Source organism: Rattus norvegicus, chromosome 16 (assembly GCF_021556685.1).
Source record: "Rattus norvegicus strain SHRSP/BbbUtx chromosome 16, alternate assembly SHRSP_T2T, whole genome shotgun sequence".
Taxonomy (NCBI): domain Eukaryota; kingdom Metazoa; phylum Chordata; class Mammalia; order Rodentia; family Muridae; genus Rattus; species Rattus norvegicus.
The window spans coordinates 35881636-35908750 of NC_141549.1; the positions used below are offsets into that span (position 1 = coordinate 35881636).

At 39.9% G+C, this 27115-nt stretch overlaps 1 protein-coding gene and 1 pseudogene across 1 annotated transcript; both read left to right on the forward strand.

Moving 5' to 3' along the window:
* The window catches only part of Erich1 (glutamate-rich 1), a gene marked incomplete at its 5' end in the record, with an annotated part of 52793804 nt that overhangs the window by 5011076 nt on the left and 47755613 nt on the right, over window positions 1–27115 (forward strand).
* LOC134478862 (uncharacterized) lies at window positions 783–25141 on the forward strand (annotated as a pseudogene). Its single transcript, XR_015639791.1, has 2 exons — window positions 783–870; window positions 24491–25141. The product of XR_015639791.1 is annotated as an uncharacterized LOC134478862 (transcript).

The window sequence follows — 27115 nt, forward strand, 5'->3', positions numbered from 1 at the left end:
CTAGGCTGGCCGGGAAATTTGCTTCATGGCAGAGGATTTTGAATAAATAATAAGAGCATGAAGTTTTATTCTTCTGCCTCTAGGATCAATAGTGTTTTCTCAGGGTATGTCCTAGGCTCTCATAGGGGCTGGAGGAGGGAGATCTATGCACAAGGAGAGAGGGGACAAATATCATGAAAGATGCTTGATAAAGCTTCAAGGAGTTACATTTTATATTTACTTAACTTATATTTGTATCTCTATCTACTTATCTATCAATCATCTATATCTTCTATCTTTTGATTATATCTATCATCTATCATCTAGCTATATCTATCTTCCTATTATCTATATATATCTATATATCAATCAATCATCTATATTATCTATGTATCTATGTATCTATGTATGTATGTATCTATGTATGTATGTATCTATGTACCTATGTATGTATGTATTATGTATCTATGTATCTATGTATCTATGTATCTATGTATCTATGTATCTATGTATCTATGTATCTATCTATCTATCTATCTATCTATCTATCTATCTATCTAATCTTAAATTTCTGCCTGACATTGCTAGTTGAGTTGTTGATTAAGGTAGTCCAAGTGACTCCTTAAATACTGTAGGCTATTGCTGCTGCCTATTGTTACTGACTCATCAGAGATTGAAGGTAAGTCCTTATTGGAAAATGTCACATACTTCCGAAACAGGACTCAGAAAATTAGAACTGGATCTGACCTACAACCTCCTTCCTGTGGTCTTGCTTTCATAGGACCAGAAAGTACCATGTATGCTGCCAAGCAGGAAAGAAATCAACAGTGTGATTCAGCTGTGACACCTTTGGACTATGACAATGACCAGCATGGCGAGATACCTATAAAGGTGAAATATTGACTCATATCTTGGTGGTAACCATCAGCTATATGATAAGGCCCACTCAGCAAGAGGGAAATTATGACTGCTATTGGAAACCTAACCAACTACCCAGCGATAGTGAGATCATGGAGTTTAGAAGATAAAACACTGACACTTTATCAGACCACATTCTAAAACTTAGCCTTTTACAAACAGATAAGTGTAACTTTCAACCCCTCATAGTAAAAGCTTCTCTATATAGTGACTATTACAGGAAACCACGGTAGCACATAATTCAGAGATTAGAGTCATGGGGATCCCAGCCCTGATGGATAAATTTACAACACAATTCCTTCACCTAAGGTTCAAGAATATTGAAGAAGAGACAGGGCAGAAAGATAAGAACCAGAGGACCAGGAGTATGATAGTGATTTCTAGGAACGACAAGGAAGCCTCAACCTCGAAACATCAATAATGTGGTTGCCTAAATAAGACCAGCACAATGTTTATGTTAGTAGACATGCCAACAGAGGAGGAGAACTCTCACAGAGTCCCACCCCTAGAGAAAGAGCTACAGGGAACTATTGACTGCTGAGAGAGAGAATTAGCCACTCGTAGGGATGAACCCTCCAACTGATTATCTGATACAAAGTGGTCATCCCTGAAATCATATACAAACAGTCTACACTAAATGGATTCAGAAGCCTGTATTTTTATATTTATGTATAGAAAACATAATATGATATAATATAATATAATATAATATAATATAATATAATATAATATAATACATCTATTACTCAAACGAGGCCATCGACTTGAGAGAGTGAGAGGCAGATATGGGAGGAGTTGGAGGGAGGACAGGAAAAGAGGAAGTGATACAATTCTATTTTAACTAATTTTCTTTCAATTCAAAAGAAGGAATTGTCACAAGAAAAAAAAAACCAAACAAAACACCCCAGCTTCCTCTGAGGTTATTTCTTTGCTTCCTGGGCTTGAGAATCTGCAGAAACCTAAGCACTAGATCGGAATGACCAGGTGTGACTGTGCTCTGGTGCTTCAGTTTTCCTGGGCTAAAGAATTTTATTACCATGATTCGATTACGTGCAACATTCAGGATCTCTTTTGGGCCAGGCATGTGATAAGTTGCTCATTGATTTAGTTATTGTGCTGTTGCTGTGAAGAGACACCGTGGCCATGGGATCTCTTATAAAGGAGAGCATTTAACTGGGGCTTGCTTCCACTTTCAGAGGTTTAGCTGGTTATCATGGAGGGGAGCATGGTGTCAGGCAGGCAGACATATTGCTGGAGAAGTTGTTGAGAGTTCCACATTCTGATTTATAGCAGCAGAAAGAGAGACACTGGATCTGGCTTGGGCTTTTGAAACCTTGTAGCACTGCTCTCTGAAAGTGACACATTTCCTCCAACAAGGCTACACCTACTCCAACAAGGCCACACCTACTCCAACAAGGCCACACCTACTCCAACAAGGTCACATCTACTCCAACAAGGCCACACCTACTCCAACAAGGTCACATCTACTCCAACAAGGCCACACCCATTCCAACAAGGACACACACCTCCCATTCCTTTTCAAATAGCGCCATTTTGATGACCAAGCATTCAAATAACCCAGCATGTGGTGGATATTCTTATTGAAACTTCCACTCTCATTCTCTGAATTTCAAGTTCTATGTAGAATTCTTTTGTTCCTGATTGGCTGGCCTTCTGCAAGGATTAGAGATAATACTTCTAACATCATCAGTCCAGTACGTGCAAGAAATTCATTAACGGGGGCCAGGGAGATGGCATCACTGGTGAAGTGCTTGCTGTGTGGTTGTGGAGTCCGGAGTCTGGAGCTGTAGATCACATAAAATGTAATCTCTCTGAGCAGTGCATCTGTTATCCCGGCATTGGAAGGTTGGAGACAAGCTGCTCCTGGATCTCATTAACAAGTCTAACTGGATTAATGAGCTCAGTGAGGTTCAGTGTGGGACCCTGCTTAAAGCATAAGGTGGAGAGTCACTGAGGAAACACGACTCCTGGTCCTCATAAACAGGCACACAGGTGTATTCAAATGCACATGCACACATGAATGTGTACACAGTACCATATACACAGGGATTCAGGAATTAGTAGCATTTTTCTTAGTTTTGAAGGACTAAGTCAGCCTGGACCATGCTTCTTGCTTTAAGAATCCTGTATTGCTGTGGTTGTTGTCTGAAATGGAGACTCACTTTGCAGTCCTGTCATGGAATTTCCTTTGTAGACCAGACTAGCCTTGAACATCCAGAGCTATGATCAAAGCTAGGATTAAGGGCCTGTATCACCATCCTGGGCTGACACTTCGTCTTAACTTCAATGACAATAGCATAGGGCATTGTTACCTATCTTCTGAATACAAGCGAACAGTTTGAAAAGACCACGTGGATTTGAAGTGAGCTGTCCAAGAGGGAAACGTTTATAGAGAAAGAAAGCTGACCTTCGGGGTTCTACTCCTGCATCTATTCTTGTACTGCCGTTTGCCTATCAACCTTTCCCTTTTAAAATCGGTTTCCTTATATCTAAAACCACTGGGTGGGTCACGCGATTGAGTGGATTCTAGACATCTGTGCCGGCTGTAACTTCCTTGACAGGAGGGAAGACGCGTTTATACTCTTGAACACTAGGTGTCTCTCCCGGACTGGTTTTCAGTCTCGGGAGTCAGGGAAGGCATTTCTGGCTTAGGCCTGGCACTTGATTGACTGTTTTCCAGGCGCTCACTCATTCTCTTCTCGCCGGCTTCTGGTAATCCTCACTCTTTTCCTAAGCCTCATTCTCTTTCCTGGGATCTCTGCTTTATTAAGAACAGACTCCTTGGATCTCTCCTCTTCACTGCTTTGTGAACCCCAAGGGTGTTCGCTCTGCTTTTCTTCGAATCCTCTCACAGCGTTGTGTATCTCATTTACAGTTCTACTCAGAGTACCTTACAGACATTGTGGCGAGTCGCTGATTTATTTGCTGAACAAAAGGTTGCTAGTTACATTTCTGTTTTGTGTGCCAAAAGGGCTCGCCTTTTGATGTGAAAACTCAAGGTTTGGCCTCCACTTCATGTAGAAGAACTCTTCGGATTAAATTGAAATTTCTCTAGTCCTTCTTTTCCCAATAGAGTGTAGTATAGAGAGTTTTTCTAAAAAGCATGTGTTCTCTATCTAACAAAACTCATAGTGTCCAATGTTGCTGATACTCTGGGGAGGGACACCGTGGTGTTCACTGTAAGGAGAGGCAGAGAGGGTGAGAGCTAATGAAAAGTTGAGAAGGGCAAATGAGAAGTAGGTGGGCAAGCTTGGCTGAACTGCCCCTCATCCATACCTCCAATGGATAGAGATTGATCTCCCTGTGGCTCAAGGACGCCCCAGCTAAGCCAGATATCCTAGATGAGCAGTCATCACCGTCAGAGGTGCTCATCGTTTAAAACTCTCAGCTGTTAACATCAACTAATATGTCGACAGTACTATTAGCAAAGTCACTCTGCTTACACTTGGAGCTGACACAAGTTGACTTCGTTTGCTTGGCAATACTATTGGGAAATAGCGTGCTCGAGAAACCCCTGGACATGTAGTAGGAGGGGCATTGGCAGGAGGTGTTTTGGCCAGAGCACTGTGACCTTGGAAAGGCAAGAAGTGCCACTGTATTTCAGATGAAGCTGTGGTAGAGGCATCACGAAGAAACATGGATGACACTTTGTTCTCTTCCTCCTGCTCCCTTCTTACATGCCTTTCTTTTTAGAGCAAGATAACTCAGTCTGGTCTTGAACTCAAGATCCTCCTGCTAACACCCTCATTGGGCTGAGACTATGGCAGGTATCCCCATATTGGTAGTCTGATTTCTACTTACAGGGAAGAATGAATGTTGTGGGTTGATGTTAAAGTCAGAAATGAAATACATTGGGAAAAGTATTTTCTTTCGAAAATGTTTGAAACAGGAGTTTTGCCCCAGTTTTCTTCAATGAAGTGTCACTGGGTATATTAACCATAGCTCAGGGCAGACCTTTCCAACCTTGGCTGCTTCTCATTTCTCCAGATAACCTCACTTCCCCTGTCCCATTTTAGTTTTCTAAAATTTACATTCTGCATAAGAAAAAAAAAAACAACTACAATACACTTGTCTGGTTTATTTACCGTGCGGGATCCCAGGGCCACCATTTATTTATTCCTGCAAGTCTGTGTGTGCTATACTCTCTTTCACTGGTTCCACAGCTAGGGCGATGTCAAAGCTTCCCCATGAATACCTGTGTGCCGCATCCCTGTTGTGTTTGATTCTTTGGGTGTAGACTTAAGAGTGGTGTAGTAAAACCACATGGTAGTTCTGTGTTTAAATGTTTGAGGAACACTGACTTCTGTAGTGCCTGCGCTAGGTGACTTTTCCACCAATAATGTATAAGGGTTCCTCCCCAACACACCCATCTTTGCTATCGTTGGTTGGCTTGCCTGCCTGACTTCCTTCCTTCCTTCCTTCCTTCCTTCCTTCCTTCCTTCCTTCCTTCCTTCCTCCCTCTTTCTCTCTCTTCCTCCCTCCCTCCTTCCTTTTCTCATTCCCTTTCCTTCCCTTTTTCTCCCTCCCTCCCTCTTTCCCTCCTTCCTTCCTTCCTTCCTTCCTTCCTTCCTTCCTTCCTTCCTTTGTTCTGTTCTGAGATAGAGCCTCAATATGTAACCCTAGCTGACCTGAAAATCGTTATGTAGACCAGGCTGTCCTGATACTCCCAGAAATCGATCTAACTTTGCCTCTTGAGTGTTGGAATTAGAGGCCCTGGCACCATGCCTGGCCTCATTTGTTTTCCTAATGATAGCCCATCTAACTAGGGTGGATGAAACCTGAGAAGTTTTGCTTGTATTTTCTTTACGGCTAAGAATGCCGAGGATTTCCCATAGACTTTCGGTGAACTGTAAATTTTTTGTGATTTAATCATTTACCACTTGTTGATTTGTGTTTTTCAGTTTTTAACTTTTAAGTTGTTAACATACAACTTCTGGTTACATGACTAGTTACAAACACTAACATAATTTTTAAAGCTCATCTTTATTCATAAAAATTACCTTTGGGAAAGGAATTCATATTAGTTTCCATTGTCATTAAACTGTTAAACTGTTTCCTCCTTTTCTTTGTTTTACACTTAACTCATTCTTATAAGGGATGCTCAATGGAAGGTCCTATAATGGCCTTTCCCTTGTATTCTAGGGAGAGAACTGTCAGAAAGTAACTTGCTTTCCTTTATAGATGTGAATACTTCATAGATATGAAGTACTTTCCTCAACAAAGGTTCTTTTTGCAGGCAGTAGGAGCTAAGAACAGTGGCTGGTCCAAGTGTGACAGAAAGGAGGAATGAATGAACTATGATGATGACATAATGCCTTCTGGGCATTGCACTGTATCCCTCTGACCATGTGCAGTCAGAGTCACCGGGTTTCACAGACAGAAAGCGAACTCCTGCCTGATCACTGTGGCTTCCCTGGTAGGGCAAACTAATAATGGGTCATAGGAAGCTCAGTTGGGAGATTTGTTCAGGTCAAATTGGGTCAGCCTTAATTTAAGATTTGTTTAGTTTTTAGGTGGGGACTGAATGACCATTAGCTCAGCTAACAAACATTAGCACTCAGCATCAGCGCCATATTATTAGCAGGTGTTTTAACTGTGTATCCCAAGGAAGCAATGACCAGAGTGAAATTGTTGGATAAACAGATTTCCTCTTTCTCAGAATTAGAGGTTGGCCTTCTAGACAGATATTTAGATTATTAAGTTCTAAGTTAATGGAGGGATTGAGTTCCCTCTAAAGATAGGACCAGTAGCTCTCAAGCCAACTGAAGTTTAAACTGTGATTCAGAAAAGTGACTCATTCAATCACTCAATATTTATTGATTAACTTTCTTCTCATGCTACAAATGATGTTCAAGCTATTAATTGATCAGGAAAATAAAGATCTGACTATACGTTTATCCAGATTTGTGGAACAATTTGCAGAATGCCCTAATTATCTATTTGCCCATGACTCAAGGGAAATGAGTATATAAAACCTAGCTGACTACTGTTCATTCTGAGGCCAGCATTATCTTCAATGGCATCTCAGTGTAGCAGTTTACCCAGCCATGTTTTCTTTCTGTTAATGCCCTCACTGCTACTGGCGTGCAGATTACAATAGTTATCTTTCAAACTGAATTTTTGTCTGTCTCTGAAAGCCCAAATTGGATGGAACGATGATCAATAAAGTATCCAACTAATACATTATAGTACAAATGAAATGAATCATAGGAAATGAAATGACTTCTGACAAATACAGAGATGAATGCAGCTGCACAAGACTCCAGGCTGCCATTTGAAATTGATATTGTACAGTAGCCTCTTGCTGCATGAACTTCAATATCCAGCTCCTCCATGTGGCAGCTGTTCATTAATTTTATTTCTAAAGATGCTGGGCATTGGGAAATAGACTTTACTCTGCATTTCTCACTCAGTTACTAGTTCAGAATTTTTCTTATTGTAACTCACGCGAAGTGACTAAGGAAGATATTTATTCCGGAAGTCTCATTTTTATTTCAGTGACTAACTGGAGTTAGAGATTTAGTTTTGTTCTCTCTGCTTTTCTTATACAAAAATTTTATAGTTTGAAAACTCAGGATAGAATTTGAAAACATCCCTTGCAGAATGGGAATAAGACGAAGGATTCATGGTAAAAAAAATCCTATTCAAATATTGATGGGCTTATGATGGAGTTATATAGTTTAATAATGCACCATAAATTGAAATCAATGTAAGCCAATGTATGCTGAGTATTAGCATTAGGAATGCAGTTCGCCTGCAGTAGCTGCATAGTCCAGTATAATTGTTTACCTTTGTCATCATGCGGTTGGCTGGGACTCTGGCTTTTCACTGTATAGCATTGTAGAGAAGTATTATATTGTTTATCACCAGCATAAAAAGACGACAATGTAAAATCTGAGGTGTGATTTCTACTGAAAGCATCTCCTGTTTGCAACATCTTAACTCTGAAAAATCCAGCATCAAATCATCCAAAGTTGGTGAGGCTCTGTATTTTTGCTCTCTGTGTTATAAATGCATAAAGTAATTTAAAGGACAGCAGTAATTAGGTGAGCTAAGCTTCTACTCTTTCCAAGTTCACAGAGTTGTAATACGCTCTAGTAGACAGTAGCTCCCGAGAATAGAGACAAATGGACACTTTCTTGAAGTCAGATATTAACAAAGATTTTTATAAAACAGGGATTAAAATGCCTATAGACAGTATACTTTAAAAAGTTTTATTGAAGAATAATTGACTAATAAAGGCTTCACACCGTCTAAATGTACTCGGTGGGTTATACAGAAAAGAAAGGACACGATGGAGATATGTTGGGGCTTAGGGAAAGTGGGAGAGAGTGGCGAATGGAAATTATCAAGATATGTTACATGAAACGTTCAAAGAATAAGTAAAAAAAGCCGTTTTAAAAAATGAACAGTGCAGTGTGATGTCGATGCAGTCAAGGCCAGAACATCACTGCCCCTCAGCCCCTGCACACATATATCTCCCCTCAGGTGTGAGGAGGCCTTTACCAGTTTATACACGCCGCAGTCCCTCTCGCTTCCCTCCTCTCCTCTGAAAGTTAGTTTACTTTATGGAAGCGTAGATTACATAGGCTTTTTAAAAGTTCCTTTTCATTCCTTTCCTCCTTTTTCTCCTTTCAGTAAATATTTTCACAGACTCCTCCTTCTACTTTAACAAGTCAACTCTTGATTGTCTTGAAGCTTAAAATTTTAATTCAATCTTTTTCCTCAGCTCTAAAATTTTTGCTCAGTTTTAATTAATTAAAGAGACAGTGTGTCAGTGTGTAGCCCTGGCTGGCCTGGAACTTGCTATGTAGATGAGGATGGCCCCCTGCCTGTCTCTGCTTCCTGAGGGCTGAGATTAAAAGTGTGTACCACCACGGTCTGCCTTGCCAAATTTTCTAAATAAAACATGTTTTGACTACTTTTTGCATCAATTTGTGGGTTTCTATGTCTTTAAGCTTTTTTTTTTATTTTTTTACTACACAATCTTCCCTGCTGGCGTCCCATGCTAAGTTTGCATGTCTCTTGTCTTGTGTTGAAGTGTGTGCATTTCCTGCGATTAATGGTCTTTTCGAGATTTTGTTGGCTGTTGTTGGTGGCAAAGACTCTCATCTTGGTGGCATTGGTGATGGAGTGCAGTGGTTCTGGCTCCAATCAGGTGCCATGGCGTGCTCTCTTTATAGCTCAGTTAGCTGAAGTCAGCATCACTGAGTGTTTCAGAAATCCTCAGTCACTGAGCTGTGGGTGTCAGAAGAGCAAAGGGGGAGTCTTGGGATTCTCAGTAGTGAATTCTGCTGGAATCTTCTTGGTCTTTTTTTCCCTCTTACCTGAGAAGTGAATCTGAGAAAATCCTTGGTACTCACAGACTGGATTGTGAATGCTTTTTCTATGGTGGTGGTGGTGGTATTAATGTCTGATGTACAACAGTAAGGAACATGCCAGGGAGTTAGAGCCTCAAGCTGTGAGGATTGACAGCAGCCACTGATGCCTGCATGTGGAGCACCTGTGGGCTTTCTCAGAAATGTCTAGCTTCAGGCTCTATGGTCCCTAGGCACAAAGACAGTACTTCCTACCAACGGAAGAATGAGCAGGCAGGGCAACCAGGACACAAGGCTGGAGTACTGGCAAGAGAGAAAGAACAGATCTGTAGTTTGGGGAGTGGGATAGTCCCCAAATACTGTGGCTCATACATATCAGGTATGCATGATCAACAATGAATATCATAAATGTATTTTTACATTTAAAATTGGTATTTTTGAGTCTGTGTTGGGAGTGGTGAATACTCGACAGTGAAGGTCAGAGAAGAGCTTTGTGGAGTCAGTTTTCTCATCCCACATTTATGTAGGTTCCAGAGGTCAAACTCAGGTCTTCAGACTTGTTTTTACTTATTGGACTTCCTCACTGGCATCTCATGGATATTTTTGGTCAATTTGCCTGAGCAAAGTATCAAAATGATAAGATTATGTATCAACAAAATTAAAAAGGATACTTGTATACATCTCCAATGATGTCACATGGTTTTTGGATGTTAACTAAACATATCGCAGTACTTGGAAGCACCATAGCATAAGGAGAATAGGTTTGAATTGTTTGGGGAAAATACAAATGGTTGAGAACTCAGCAAATGAAGAGTTTTAACGTCCATATTCTTCCCGAGTTGTTCTTTTGAGATGAAACCTTTAAAAAAGTTTCAGCTGAGTTCACATGTTCAAAGGTCGGGGAATCACTGGGGAGGAAGACCTTTTCATTGGTTTTAAATTCAAGGATAAATCCAGACATTCAGACAGTATTCAGGTGTCTGAGCAGTAGTGCTGAAGCCAGCATGCGCGTGGAGCCATTCTTCTGTGGCTATCTCTCTGGTAACATGGCGGTCGGATGTGTCCATCTATCAGTTCTTGGCAATGTTTCATCAGACATAACTCTGAATATGAATGCACACTCAGGACAAAGAGTTTGGCCTGAGAATAGTTCTACTACATTTTGTCAGGTCAATGATCATCAACCCTAACGAATTTTTTTTATTGGTACGTATCAAACCGTTTTTGTCTCCAGGTACCTAGAAGCAGTATAGGTTTAGCATGTATAGGTTGACTCTAATCTCATGACTTTGCTCCATTTATTTCATTTCATAGATCTTTGGAAAAAATACCACTAATCTGTCCATATTTTTGCATATGCTAAGTGTGGTGGTTTGAATAGGTAAGGCCCCCATAGACTCATATGTCGGAATATTTGGTCCATAGCAAGTGGCACTATTAGGAGGTGTGGTCTCACTGGAGTGGGTGTGGCCTTGTTGGAGGAAGTGTGTCACTGTGGAAGCAGGTTTTGAGGTCTACTATGCTCAAGCTATGCCCAGAGTGGCACACATATTAGCTGTTATTTTACCATGGATTTTGAAATTTATTTATTTAATTTTAGGGAAGGCAAAGGGAAATAGTATAACTATAACTTATTTTTTCTTAAAGAATATTTTTGTGCTACATATTTTGGTCATGGTTTCCTCCATCTCCTCCTGGATCATTTTCACCTCCTGACCGATATTGGCAACTCATGCCTCCTTTCTCTCGCTAGGAAACAAAGGAGCAAACAACAGAAAAGGAAAACCAATCAAAGTCAGAATAAAAACTAAAAACAAAGATAAAACACAAATATGACTTTAAAAAATGACATTCATGTTTTACATAACATGGATCCAGATTAAAATTTCCATAGAAGAGTTGAAATTTGCATGGCCCTTCTGGAGCAGCACACAGAATTTCCTAATGGCATCTTGTTTCTCATTGAACTGTCATGGTTTTTAAATAGGGAACAATTTGAAGGGGTAATAACGGGGAGGCATGAGAGGGAGGTGGTTAAGCACTCAGTCGGTGAAGCAGTGTGTGGAGGTGGGGGTGTGGGCTCTACAACTTGCTATTATTATCTCTCTGATCATGCAGCCTCATCTTCAACTACAGCAATTACCCTTAGGCTGACATGTACTTTGAAAGGGAAGCACCAACTTCACTTCAGCTTTTTACTTTTTCTTTACTTCCCAGGGCTTAAATGGGTATTAAGTTAGAGGTGCATTTGTTGCCGAGGAAGAAAGGACACAGCTGCTGTAATATCAGAAGGAGACAACACACTTCATCTCTGAAGCCACTTCTAGTCTTCCTATCTGTGAGCAAGATTGCAATGAATGCACCCATGAGCAGAGCTTGTCTTTCCCTTTGGCTTTCAGTTTTCCCCAAATGGAATTAAAGGTCACAAGACAGGGTATTTTGAGGGGGAGGTAGGATCTTTCCATAGTCATATCTTACATGTTTGCCAAAATGTTTGTCAATTTCACTTTGTTTAGCATGTCCCAGCTTACCAGCTTCATGTGGCTGGTGAGAATGTAGTTTCCCATTTGAAAAATAATTATATATATTTTATAAGTCTCCCTGTAATTATTATGCATCAAGCTGATTATTAGCAGAATTGAATATGATCTCATGTTTAGTTTCTCTGTCCTTCTGAAAGTGAATAAGTAAGAAGGAAGAGAAAATTCCAAATGGAAATATAGTGAGAAACGAGACCAGAAGGAAGTTCTGGATTTCAGTATCAGTTTAGTGCAAAGATTATGACTTATTATGAATATTATATTAATTATGATATCCTATAATACATCCCTATGACAGGAAATGTGATTCCAACCATGGGAGAACTCTCTCCACTCACAGGGTTTGAGAGACTGTAGTCGTGTATAGCATGGAACTGAGCATAAAGGAAACAGCTTTCAGAAAGGCACAAAGACTGGGGGTTTCCTACATTGCCATGGTCACCCATTTCCATTGCTTCAGATGCGTTCTTAACATCTTTCCTGGGCAATGCTTTCACTGTAGTCATCTTTGCACACCATCTTTTCTCTGAAAGCTGCTAGTAAGTGCTAACTAATTGTACTAGCCACTTCACATGAACTTCTAAAACACCAATGTGTATATTGTCTGATATGTCTGCCCAGTTAGAATTTTAGAACCTTGTCAATCATATTTGATGAGGAAGTGTGTGAGCCAACACAAGACTTCTAAAATTTATGTGGAAACACATCTACAGATTGATGGTTGGCTGTAAACCATCTTCTTCCTAGAATTTATAGCTCACACGAGATCCTAAGGTCAAGACCACCTAGTTATTTCTTGGAATGGCAGTTTATTGCCTTGACAGATATTTTAACAACTATTTTGCACCACAAATCTTTGATAAGAAAGGTCCTGCATGTTTTACTACCTGAATGGGATTCACAAATTGCTCGGCAAAAAAAGTAGGATTCGTCAAGATGTCAGTGTCCCATTTTCAACTAGGTGTTTATGGACAATACATTATGGGAAAAATAGTGGATTGGGAAGTTTGGGAAAATAAAATTCATCTTCGTTTAAAGGAGCTAGGGTTGATAACAAAATGAAAAATTATGGTTTACAATTAGCATAATTATAATATAACACTACTAACCTGTATATTTAAGGATGTGCTATTCTTTCACTATTTTGATTGCCAAATTTAATTTTAAACCTATACTGTGAGGTGCATAATTAAAAGTAGCATGTCAGCTGCAGATTCTTAGATGTAGAACTTGAAATATATTAATGTCTGAGAACAACAATACCAACCAATCAGAGCTTGGACTAAGCCACTACCCAAAGACTATACATGGACTGACCCTGGGCTCCAAAATCATAGGTAGCAATGAATAGCCTTGTAGGGGCACCAGTGGAAGGGAAGCCCTTGGTCTTGCCAATGCTGGACCCCCAGTGTATGGGATTGTTCGGGGGGCGGTAATGGGGGGTGTATGGGGAGGGGAACACCCGTATAAAAGGGAAGGGGGAGAGGTTAGGAGGCTGAAGGACTGGAAACCAGGAAAGGGAATAACAATTGAAATGCAAATAAGAAATGCCCAACTTAAAAAATGGAAGAAAAAAAAAGAAATATATTAAAGTCTGGGTAGCAGGTGGAAACAACAATGTAGGTAGAAAGCAGTTATGAGTTAAATATATATATATATATATATTTAAGTAGATAGTTAATAAAATATACTTGTATAACTATGTTGTCCAAATTAAAAATTCTCAGATTTGGAAGAATAAAATTAGATTCTTGAGATTTTCTATTTCTACTCTTAGTCATTCAATAGGCTACTCTCCACTGAAATTGCTTCTCAAATTCAGGTTCGATAAAGAAGTTGTCTTGTTGTATAGTCTCCATTGGAGCCAAGGTGGATACCCAAAATGTTGGGGTTAGGATCAGGAATTCTTGAGGAATATTATATGAAAGCCTTCTATATCTTTGGAATCAGCATTTATAGTTTGAACACAGATCTCAAAATATGGAGGTACAACAGGAGTCTTGATTCTTTATGTTCTTGCCTCTATACCAGTACTACATGATAGAACAGACATGATGTGTGAGTCTGCACTAGTTACTTTTCTCTTTTATGTGATAAAGTATCTAAGGGGATACATTCAGGGAGGAATTATTTATTTGTGGTATCTGAGAGTCCAGTCACCAGTCTTCTGTTTTTGCTTCTGGGACCATTGTGAAGCAGAACAATGCTGTGATTGGTATGTGTAAGGAGGAGCCTGTGAAGTAGAAAAATGTGGTGGTAGGTATGTGCAAGGAGAAGCTGGCTAATGGCAGACAGGAAGCCTAGAGGAGAGCATGTAGGAAGAAGCCAGGTCAGAATATTGTCCCCAAGACATGACCTCTGTGAATTATTTCCTTCAACTAGGTTCCAATTCTTCCTTTTCAACACTTACTGATCATGTCATCATTTGAACGAATCCATCAAGGGATGAGTCCATTCACTACTCAAGACCATCATGATCTGATTATGTCTACCTTCACAGACATATTCTGAAGTATGACTCATAATCTCCTAGGTGACTCATGATCCAAGCAGACAGCCCAAATCGGTCAGCACGAGGGCAGAATGCTCACTCTGTAGAAGGAAGTTTGCATGGACACTGGTTTGGTTTTGGTTTTGTTATTTGTTTTTAACTGTGAGTTTTCCAAAATGGCCCTTAAAAGTATTGTTGTGCCAACATGAGACTTGTGGAAAAGTGAGTGGAAAGATTAACAGTCAGAGGACCAGGAAATCTGCTGTGTCTCCTAGAAAGTACAAGAACACTTCATCCATGCTATCTCAATGTGCACTGTGTGAAAAGACTCAAACACATCATGCTAATATAGAAAGAGGGAATCTCACAGGGCTACACCTCTAGACAAAGAACCATAAGTAATTAATTAGGAGAAATAGTCTTTCTGAGGTATAAATCTCCTTATTGATTATCCAATACTAAGTAGTCAGCCATGAAATCTCATACACACAAGTAATATTAAATATATTAAGCAGGTGGTATTTATATGTTTATAAACACACACATGTAAAAAATGTTTATGTGTTTATATGTTTATGGCAGTCATAAACTTCAGAGGGAGCAAGATGAGGAAACATGGGAGGAGTTCAAGGACAGAATGGGAAGGCAGAGAGTGATGTGTTGTCTTTAATTAAAAAAATTAAAACATAAATCTTGTTACTGGTTATTGTGCTTGTCCCTCAGTGTAATAGGACTACAGATCATAGTGTTCAGTTCTACCTAAATCTTAGCTGTTCTACTGATTCAGTTTTGAAAACAACTGTGATTGACATGTGCCAGGAAACATTCATGAATCCCCAAAAGATCACCAAGGGACTGAATCCGATGCAATCATATTAGGGTCTCTTTATTCAAACTTGAGCTTGAGTCACACCACCGTCTCTGATGCAGGAAAATGGGAGGGGCAACCCTAAACTTAGTTTCAGGCAAACATTTATAGAGACAAGAAAGGGGTATCTAGCCTGGCACACATCTAATTGGGGACTACTATGCTTTTGACATAATTGGCTGGTGCTGGGAGCCAAACCATAAACTTAACTTCTGCTTTCCTTCTAATTGGTGGTTGTTAGGAAGTGAAGTGACAGGGGCAGGCTTGTAACCTAGGGGTACAGATTTGTTGGAGAATAACCTGAAAATGTGCTAGACACAGGTCTTGTTGGGGGATAACCTGGAAACTGGTGCTAGACACAGGTTTTGTTGGAGATAGCCTGGAAACTGGTGCTAGGTACCGGCCTGATAGTTAAGTTAACCTTAGATCAGGTTTTCTAAGATGGATTCTGAACCCAAAAGATTTGGTCTCTCAAACACAGGCCTTCCTCACCATGATAGTTGTTTTCCTCACCTGAATAATGGTGATAATAACCTTATGTCAAGTATAGGGGCTTTGAGATGAAATGAGTTCCATAGTCTTTTCCACCAGCTTTTATGGATCTTTTTGAGGCTGGATCACTTTTTAGGCAAACAGTGACATATTACACTGTCATCTTATAGACTTCTTAATGATGCTATCATTTTCAAGAGTTTTTCCCTCCATATTTACTTAGAATTAAAGTGTCACTGTACTTTCACATGTTGATTAATTTTCTTTTCATTTTACTTTTTATATGTAAATGTAGCCTCCCTTTACTGTTATTATTTTTATGAATATTTTTTGGTTTGTGATACAGGGTGTTGGTGCACAGTCTAGGCTTCCCTCAAAGTCATGACCTTTGGTCTCTGTCTCTTTCATGCAGGAATTACAGGTGAACAGCTTACCCACGAAAGTCACCAACGTATAGTAAGACATCTGGTTAAGTTAGAACAAAGAGATGGTTACATTTCTATGATTTTGATGAGCTGTCTCGACGTAGTATAGTTATTACTTGTAATCTCCCACAGATTATTTTATTTTAGGACTAAACTTCCTTTTATTCTGAAATCATGGTATTTACGTGGTGCTAGGATCCCTGAAGAAGATATAGTACTATTTGGGATTCCCTACACTTTAGGGTTTCTAAATGATGATTCATCATAATGATAATTTTTGTGAAGGGAACATTCAGATTCTCTTTCACTGAAGCAGATTTCAATTGCCCTAAATCACCATTCTGTTTTTCACAGGCCCCTACTAATTTTCATTTATGACTCCCATGACTTCATTGGCACGGGTTAGCTTTCCAAGATATGGTCATTGACTTGTCTTTCAAAAATATATCCTGAGACATTTGAATCCTAAGTTTCTTTTTCTGGGTTTGGCAACCACTGTGACTTTAGGAGGAACCCAATCATATTTTTCTTGTTTATAGTGGTAAGACCCACCTTTTGATTCTTTCTTGAAATGTGTTTTGATAACCTCAATATTGCTGTCATGTGATTTTGGCCCACGCTTCATTTCTTCTTCATCAGCAGAGGTTTTGTCAGGTTCTGCTATGTCCTTGGAATGTGAAATGTCCCCTCAGGGTCATGTGTTTGAACACTTGGTCATGAACTGGTGGGATTGATTTGGGAAGTTGGGGAACCTTTGTGAACTGGAGCACAGCTAGAGAAAGTGAGTCACTGTGGCACAGGCTTTCAGGTTTATATCTCAACCTTGGATCCAGGAGGATTTCTGTTTCCCGTTCTGCCAAGATATGAGGCAACAATGACCTCAAGCTTCCCACCTCCTGCTGCAATGACTTCCCCATCATGCTGGACCACATCCTTTCAAACCTCATGAATGAAACAAATCCTTACTCCATTAAGTTACTTCTTGTCTGTTATTTGGTCACAACAGTGAGTTAAGTAACTTACTTATACAGGCTATTTTGAAAGATCACTGAGTGTATGGAGAAGCATGCTCTTTTTTTTTAGTTTCCCATATGAAGCATCTCAAGATGTAAAACAGAAAGTCCAACTCTCTTCCTTTAATATTATGCACAGTGATCACTCTCCCTTCTGGTATGTTTCTTCAATTCTGAAGTCACACTTTTCAAGTGACAGAGTTCACAAAACTGATAGCCATGCTGAGGCGTGTTTCTGCACAGTTTAGCACTTTGAATCTCTGAAGCTGCTCTTGTTTCCCTAGATTAAATTCTGATTAAATTCTGTCCGTGTTGGAGGTATGAGTATGCTGTGACAGATGGATATGAGCTGGGACTGGAGCTTGGGCAGATGTGTCTGTACTCACCAGGAGACTGTCACCACACAGGTCCCAGTGATGCATCCTTTGCTGTGGCAGGACTGTTCCTGACAGCTCTCTTCAGTAAGGACAGTGTGCCTCCTCTCTCTTTCAGTGTTCTACTAAAGGTAGCCTCATGCTTCTTATGAGGAAGCAACAAACTGATGTGATGTATCTGTCTTTCTGAACTTTCTAGACAACTGTGGATGAATTAGGTCCTTGTAGGGAGTTTACCTTTCCCTTCTATGGGTAGACATCTTTCTCTAATATATTCATTGAATTGCCTACTAGATAATGTCAATCTGTATCCACCACTCAGAATCTTCCTTTCTAACTAAACAATATCTGTCAACATTAAAACTGAACAACACTGAAAGCCAAGATAACACATGAATACATTTGAACGCACACACACACACACGCACACACACACGCACACACGCACGCACGCACGCATGCACGCACGCACACACACATGCACATGCATACACACACACACAGACACAGACACATAGACACACAGACACATACACCTTAAATAAAGTTGCCATTAGTCTTTAGATTTTGATATAGTAAGTATTTTCATGGTTTGTAGGATTTTAAGGTTAAAGGGAGAAAAGTTCTGGACTTTGCATCAAGGATTAGAGGAAATAAGATAGAATGAAGTGATGAATTCTGTTAAGAGTGAAAAGACTGTGACTCCAGACTTCAAGCACGGCCATGGGCGAGCAATTTCATTTCCTTGAGTGTTGCACGTGCATGAAGCAGCTCTGATTTCTCAAGGTTGAAAATGAAAAGCCAGTCAAGTAGCTGGAGTTCCATTTCCTTGAGAGGAAATTAGGTAAGATGGCAATCACAGCGGAGAGGATTTTGCATATTTGGAAGGAACACAGGAAAGGTTACATTCTTCATTAGTATTAGTCACCACAACAAAAGATGGTGAACTGGAAGGGATTCAACACTTTAACCTGACAGCACCTTGAATGTGAAGACACGAAGAAGGTTCTGAAGGCTCACACTTACGTGTTTCAGCCTGTTTTATTTTCGGGCCCAACACTTTTTGCTCTCATGTGAATTAAGCCACATCTTCTTGCCCTTAAAGTACCACTGTATCTAGGGCTTCTGCTCTGATGCCCATCTTAACTTGTAGTTTCTCTTTTGACTTGTCTGAGGCATAATTCAAACATTCGCATCAACAGCTCCAGCCAACTTCATTTTTATGGTTCTGTTTTGTGAAGCGCACTAAGATTCCCTCCCCTCCCCACATTTCAACAGATTTAAAACATGACGAAGAGTTTGGAGGACAGTGATAATCTATGGACCCATACAGATCTGTCAAGAGGAAGCAGTTGCTCCTGTGCTGACAATGAGGACATGGACTGTATCCTCCCATCTCTGAGCAGTGTCAATGGCAACTTGACAGTTATCGAAAGGCTTCAGCCTTGTACTTGGCTGTGTTTATGTTCAGCCATCTTAAAACCTGGGCATTTATAGCACATTTCAATAGCAGCAGCTCTAAGAATGCGATAGTAACTGTTTAACCTGGCAGAGCCTTGGGTACGCCTGGTGTGATATTGCAAATGGCACCTTCAACGTCATATAGAGCTAATTAAAGACTAGGTGATACTTGGGATTCTTACAGGAACAAACATGAGAATCCTAGAGTTTATAATTTCAGAATAATCAGTAGGGTGTATAATTCACTGTCAATTTATAGTACCCTGTGCCCTAGTTTTCTTTCTCCTTTCCTAGTTTTAGGAAAGAATTTTCAAAGAAAATCTTTTGCTTATTGCTGACACCATAAATTCATGTATGCCTATAAACATAAAAAAATGTACTTCAAGAAGAGGTTGGGATTATCTTAAAAATGGGTGCTATGTGAAGAAACACAAGATACATGAGGTTAAAGGTACAGTGTGAGAGAAAACCAGACTGGTGGTAAAGGCAGACACACTAGGAGATATATGTAAAGAATATATGAGAGACAAAGTGTATCAACCTGTGGGAGGAAGAAAAGGAAGCTTTCACAGAGGAAGTGGCATTTGTTACAGAGCTAGCTTGAAAGATACATATGTGCTTGCCAGACTGACAGAATTCTCAGTATGTTAAAACATGCGAGTCCCGATATTGAACCCTGCTGGGAAAGTATAAGAAAGGCTGTGTGACTTGGAGGGTAGAAGCAGCTTAAGAGTTTTAAATTCCACTTGTTTTCTCCAGTTGTGTTTGATGGTTATAAGACAGATAATACAATCAGAAAACCCACTTTGAAATAGGGAACGTATTAGACAGTCTTTCTTTTCGGAGAAGACATTAGTGAAATATTATTTATCAAGCATACAAGAGGAGGGCTGAGGTGACAAGTTAGTGGGTAAATGCTTGCCTTGCAAGTATGAGGTCCTGATTTTGATTTCTCAGATCTCAGGCTAAAGCAGACAGACAGACAGACAAACAAAATTAGCAAAACCAGAAAACAGCTAAGTTCGGTGGCATATACTTGAAATACCAGCACTGGGCAAGTGCAGACACAAGGAACTCTAGGGCTTGCTGGTCTACCTTACTTGGCAAGTCCCAAGCCAGTGGACAATTTATAAGTCCTCTTAAGTGTTCAAATGAAGGGGAGAGTGGCACACATGTTACTTTAAATCAAAAGTATAAATGGTAGAGTGAAGAAGATAAACTAAAAGCTGAGATAAGCTGAAAGCTAGGTTCTTGTAAGAATCATGTCTACTGTTTGAGCTCACACACACACAAAATGTTCCAGGAAGCAAGACAGGGGCAAAGGGGAAATAAAACAGCCTCATCGCTGACACGAATGATACAGTGGTCTGCATTTGAAGGCCAGACGAATCCAGTATTGTCTTAAGGTAATTTTTTGGGTTGTTGTTGAAAATAGATTTTTTTCATATTATATATTCTGTTCATGATTTTTACCTCCGCTGACTGATTCTCCCAGCCTTCCCACCCATCCTAATTAACACCCTTACTAAATAGAAAACAAGAAGGCAACTAAAAAGTAATACAAAACAAAACCCACAGATAAACCAGAATAGTATAAAATAAGCAAACAAAAATAAGAGACAAAGATAAAGCTAAAGAAATACATACAGCTGTGAAGACATGGGTTTATGCATGTGTGTGGGTCTGCACATGTCACAGTATGTGGAGGTCAGCAAGTCGCCCCATGTGCCATATACTAACAGCTGTGAGGATATGAGGACAATATAGTTGTATGGAAATTTCCAGTGGAGTATAGCTCTTTTACTGTTTTGGAGTTGAAAGCCCCTTCAGCTCTTTCAATCCTTTCTCTAATTCCTCCAACAGGGGTCCTGTTCTCAGTTCAGTGGTTTGCTGTTAACATTCACCTCTGTGTTTGACATGCTCTGGCTGTATCTCTCAGGAGACATCTATATTTAGATTAGATTTGTTGGAAACTTCTCTTTCTGGAGAGGTCTGTATAGGTATTGTTTAGTGTAGAATATCAGTTGTGCAATACAAGGTCAACTTCATATTGACAGTGCACTTGGATGCTTATATAACTCAGGGGTGGGATAATGGCAACAGTATATACATAGGACATACTGTTTAAGATGCATTTATTTTAAGTTGTGCATGTTTGTGTAAAGAATGTCAATGTCTGCAGAAGCCAGAAGATGATGTTACTTTCTGTTTTGCATGTCTGGAGTTAAGGGTTGGTTGAGTCGTTCACTGTAGGTTGCTGGGAACCAAACTGGGTCTTCTGCAAGAACAGTATGTACTCTTAACTGCTGAGCCATCCTTTGAGCTCCTGTAGTTGATAATATTTAGACTTCTTGCTCTAAGCATTCATTTGACAACCATACAATCATTTAGGCTAGGTATGATAAAAGTCATTTTTTCTTTTCTTTCTTTTCTTTCTTTCTTTCTTTCTTTCTTTCTTTCTTTCTTTCTTCTTTTTTTTTGCTTTACACATTTCATGAAGCTATACTTGACAAGTGAAAAATTATAATTACATAGATTTTTATAAAATTTGTAATCTGCTTTTTATATATGTGTAGCTCATGAAACAAACTAAGATAACTACCATGTTTATTATTTCCTATAATATTAATTCCTATAATATACTTGGTATGGGGTAAGGGCATCTATAATCTTCTCTCTGAATTTTCATGTATATAATACACTATTATTAACAATGGCCACATTGAATAGAGATGACAAGTGTATACCTCTGTCTAAATGAAACTTTTTTTCCCCTCATTCTCCATTTCCCCTATCTCACAGCACCCCTGGTACTCATCGCCTGCATATTATTTCCAAGTTTAGCTTTTTAATAGTCTAAATAGTAGCAAAATTATGTTTATTTTAAAAAATATGTTTTTCTCTTTCCTTATGTAATTCAGGCTAGTCTGAAACCTATAGTCATCCTGCCTTAGCCTCCTGAGACCTGGGTTTGTAGGCACGCATCATTACTACAAAGAGAGTTTTATCAGTACACAGCTGTGGCAGTTTGGCTGCGACAGTTTTCAAACTACAGTGACAATTGAATACTTGTGACCACATTTTCCAGAAAGTCAAAAATAGGAACCCTCTGGATTTAGAAGAACAAACTTACTGACCCCTGTTGGCAGCACATCAACATTTGAGAATACTGAGACTCTCCCTCAGTAGAATATTTCAGGGTGAATGCTGCTTTGATAATTCTGCCTTTAGATCATATCTAAAAATAGGTTAAGCTCTTCTGGGTGAGGAGATTAAGAATAGGACATTCATGTTATTCATTTTCTTTGGCCAGGAAGCTCCTCCCATGTTCTTGAAGACCCTCCTTCCTCCTCTCATTTGGCTCCCCTTTTCTATCAGCATCTTTATGGGGATGCATTCTGTATGCTGCACTGTGTAAATTAGTCCACTGGTTCACATGAACATGCTTGCCTGCTCCATATTTCCCACCTCTGTGCTCAGTTTAAGACTTAGATGGCAGACTTTCTCTGTGTTCATCCCATTACATGTCTGTTTGGCTAGTTTCCTTAAAATAGCACTTTCACTGTCATCATCAGAAACCCCCAGACAACAGAGCATTGTAGTGAAAATGGTGGCACCATTGAACAAACCCAAGTCTCGATTCCTTAGCACTTGATTACCCAGGTTAGTGTGAAGATACTCAGTTCTGTAAACTTCCCAGATGTCCGTTAATTCCGTTGTACAAGAGGGAAGACCATTACCCAAATTCCTTGGTCAGACTAACCAAGCTCTATTTTCTGTCAGACAGAGCTATCTCTCTAAAATGGGCTTGTGAGTATAGGATATAACACAGGAGAAGAGAGGGGAAAACTACAAGGTTAGGGAGTTTCCAAGGGCCGAGAGATTTCCGGGAGGATTGTGATTTTTGTAGGAGCTTGACGGACATTTCAAAATTATTTGGCAGAACATCTCATCAGGATGGGAAGCATGTCGAACAGGTTAAAGCATGGTCAACTTGAACTTTGAAGGAAACAGAAATGACCTTGTTTTGACCTTGTAACAAAATGGCTTGCATCGTTAACATGGAGTAAGGCTGGTCCATCGATGTCTTCATAGCAGAAAGCAAAAGAAAATGAACGTTGAATGTATATACGCAGAAGATACTTCTGCTTTTCTGAAAGAAACTGACTTTTAAATACTCTACTTATCCAAGTATTTTTTAAAAGCTGCTTTTTTAAAAAGAATTTTTCATTGAAAAATATTTTCCATATAGTATATTCCATGCACACTTTCTCCTCTCGTATCTCCTCCAAAATCACTGCCCCTCACTTCCCCTTACCCAACTCTATACCTTCTTCCTCTCTTTCTTTAGAAAACAAATAGGCAAATTGAAAAAAGACAAAAGGCCCCTATACATAGACATGTATTCAGACAGACAGACAGACATAAACCCCCAAAACAAAGCCCATAAAACACAAAACAGAAACTCCAATAGAAAAGTAATGTTAAAAAGTGCAGAAGCAACTGAAGCCACTTCTTCATAAAGCCACCTGAAGGACCTTTTACAAAACTTATAAAGCTGGGGAAATTTGTTGTCTGTCAGTATTAGTCCAAGAAGAACAGCGCAGACATTTTCAGAATCTGTCTTAAGAAGAAGCCAGGAGTTAATAAACAATCTGGAGAACCGAGCAGGTCCAAGTTTTCTGTCTTAATTATAGCATTACGAGTGTGCACTGTAACACTTACATTACCTTGATGAATATTTTCTCGAGGAGTCCATAATGTACATTTAACAGTAAGCAGATTGCTATCACCAACAGTGTCATTTCTCCTTAGAAACGTAACACAGTTTTGTGAGGAAACGGATCGATACAAACACCACACAGCATCTACGCATTTTCTGTAGCATGTGTTTTAAACGCATTTCTTTATGGTGTTTCGAAGACACAGCAGAAAGGAAAGCAGCGAAGGTGCTCAGCTCTGTCAATGTTCGGTGTGTCTGGTCTTCTGTAGATGGCAGCCAAACTACAGAGATTCACAATGTGTTCTTGGATGCCACACTGAGCAAGCTCAGCTTCCACGGTGGTTGATTGCTTGTCACTGTCTTCAAATAATGATGATGGGAATATTGAACTCAGGGAAGCGACAGAGCTGCGATCCAATGGAAGGGACTAGAGCAAACGATGCTCGTCATATGGCTGCCCACTGGGACAAGTAGGCAAAGGACGTGCAGGGCCTAGGGAAGGTAACAGAACATCAGATTCAAGGACAAAAATATGATGTCATCCGATGTTGACAGCTATCACAAGGTTGTGTTTTTAGCTCAGACTTAGAAACCTGGGCCAGTTCATATTTGAAGAGGAATAGATATTTGGTAGCATGTGAACACAGATTTTGTATGAGGAAAAATATGCAAGCACTAGGATTCTTTATGAAAAGCATCTGAATGCCCCTAAAATACAATTAAAAGTAAAATCTCACTAATGTATCAGTTTCAGAAAACCCCAGTGCAATGCCAGATTACACGCAATCTGGGATTCCTGCTCTTTAACTAAAAAATGATCGTGCTTTAAGATAAGAATGTTTGTCTTTTCTGGACCTGGCCAAGCAGGAGACACCATCATGGCTGTTGACATTCGCCACAAGGACTTAAAGGTTCTGTTCAAGGAACCCAAGAGCCAGGACATCGACATACAAGCTGTACAGGTTTCTGGCCAGACGGACCAACTCCACTTACAGTAAGGTGCTGAAAAGGTTATTTATGAGCCACACTAACTGACCACCTCTGTCCCTGTCCCGAATGATCCAAAAGATGAAGCTTCCTGGCTGGGAGAACAAAACTGCTGTGGTTGTGGGGATGGTCACAGATGATGTGCGGATTCTGGAAGTGCACAGGCTGAAGGTGTGTGCACTGAGGGGGAGCACCGGGCCTGAAGTCGGATCCTCAAGGTTGAGGGTAAGATCCTCACCTTCAACCAGTTGGCCCTTGAGTCTCCCAAGGGACGAGGCACCGAGCTCCTTTCTGGTCCTCGGAACGGTAGAGAGATGTACTGACACTTTGGCCAGGCCCCAGGAACTCCGCACAGCCACACCAAACCCTATGTTCGTTCCAAGGAAGTTCGAGCATGCCAGAGGTTGAAGGGCCAGCTGAGTCTACAGAAACTAATCCTGGCTTTTACTGTTAATAAAAAATAGCTTTGGATGTTAAAAAAGAATGTTTACGGCTCAGATTTAAAATAAATTTTTGTTTGTTAGTCTTGAGGAAAACCAATTCTCTCTCACACACTTAACAGATACACATTTATAGTTTTTGAGATAGGATCTTGTCATGAAGCTCACTCAGGTTTGAGCTCTTGACTCTCTGTCGAGTGTGGTGATGATTTGCATGCAAGGCACACTTTAACTTTTGTTCAGTTTGTTTTAAGACAGGATCACACTATGTAGATTAGGCTGGCCGGGAACTTGTTATGTAGACGGGAATGGACTTTTGCACTGTCCTTTCTACCTCTGCCTCCAGAATGTTGTGAATACACTTGTGTACTACTACGACCATCATGCAAATTGGCTCTTTCTTTTAAAATTTATCTTGTGTTATGTGTATGAATGTTTTACTGGTGTATATGTATGTGCACCACAGTGGTTTACCAACCATGCTCACAATCGCAGCAAGGCTGACTTTAAAGGTCAGACTGTTTTTGATTCTCTACCCAGGTCCTAGTATTTATCTTTCACCAGAAGAATGAAATTCCCATCTTTTTTTAAAGAATGAGATATAAAGGAACGCAAACACTGGCCATTTGGAAAATATAGCTGTATCACATGAGAAAGTTTTTATTTTATTTTTTGAAAAAGAGCAATAGGAAGTTGGAAGAAGAAATTAAATAACAATGAATGTTGTTCTGTGGGGAATGTTACAGGCTTAGGTAGGAAGTTCTCTGAAAAATGAAAAAGGCAAACAAGAAATTTCACCCTGCTAATATAGGTGTCATGCTCCGGGCGATGAAAATAAATCACCAGCTCTGATATCGAGGGGAAAAATGCCAAATAGCTACAAATGATCATAATATTTGTTTTATTTCTACAATTTGAAAAACAAAGTTTGAGAAAGGGAGGTAGACTATTGTTTTTGTTGCCCGGCTCCCCTCAGGAGCCATTAACGGGGAACAAAAAGATAGATATTTGCCCCTGAATTTTTTCTGTACAGAAAGGATTGCAACATTCGTTTAAGATGGTGGTTCTGGAGCAGGTGAGATCAGCAGGTATCTTTCATGGCAATTATATCTTTCTTCCAAAGCAAGGTGACTGAAATGGAGTTAAAAGGGTAAGGTTTGAGAATGCTAGGATGTGGAAAGAGCAGTGTGTGCGAATACATCTGAGCATGAAGGCCAGAGGTCAGTTCCGGAAAGGTCTGCCTTGCTATTTTAAACACCGTCTCTTATTGGGAGTCAATTAGATTAGTCTTATTAGGGATCACACAGATTAGCCCAGGCTGGCTTCCCAGCAAGTCCCTGAGAAAGCTACGCCTCTGTACTTCCAACATTTAGAATGACAAGCATAGGCCAAGGTCCGCTTTCCTTATGGGTGTTATGTATGCATCGCAGATCCTCATGGATTACTTGACCAACTGAGCCATTGTCCCAGACTCTAAGGATCCAGTTTGAAATGACATAGACTGTGACAACTACTGGCACTGCTGAATACACATGAGAAAGCGTTACTTGGTAATTTGGATAATAGCAGGTAAGAATTGCAGGAGAAAAGGTGAGAGGGGCAAATGGTGCTGAGAATAAAAGGAAGTGTGGGTAATTGGGGAGTACGAGCATAACTGTGTGTGTGTAAGAATGTCTCTTGCTGGGTGGCCTCATGAGATATTTAAGTCAGAACAGCCTGGGGAAGGGAGAGATTAAGGTGTAGGGAGAAGGTACTCATGTGGTTTGAAGCAAAATTGCAGTCTTACTGTATCTCTCTTTGAATTTGCATCATGGGCAGGAGAGCAGCAGTTCACAGCACTTCATCCAAGAGCTTATTTAAGGAGGATACCTGGAAGATCTAGAGAGACATGGGAAATTATTGCATAAAGAGGACATTTTGGTTGATGGATGTAATTAGATATAATTTTTAAAAGAAAAATTAAAATTACTAATAAGACTTGTAATTGATTAAAGTTGATGTAGAGTTATGAACCTTCTTGCTTCCTTCTCAGTGGTTGAAGGATAGAAAATTCTAAAAATGCAAA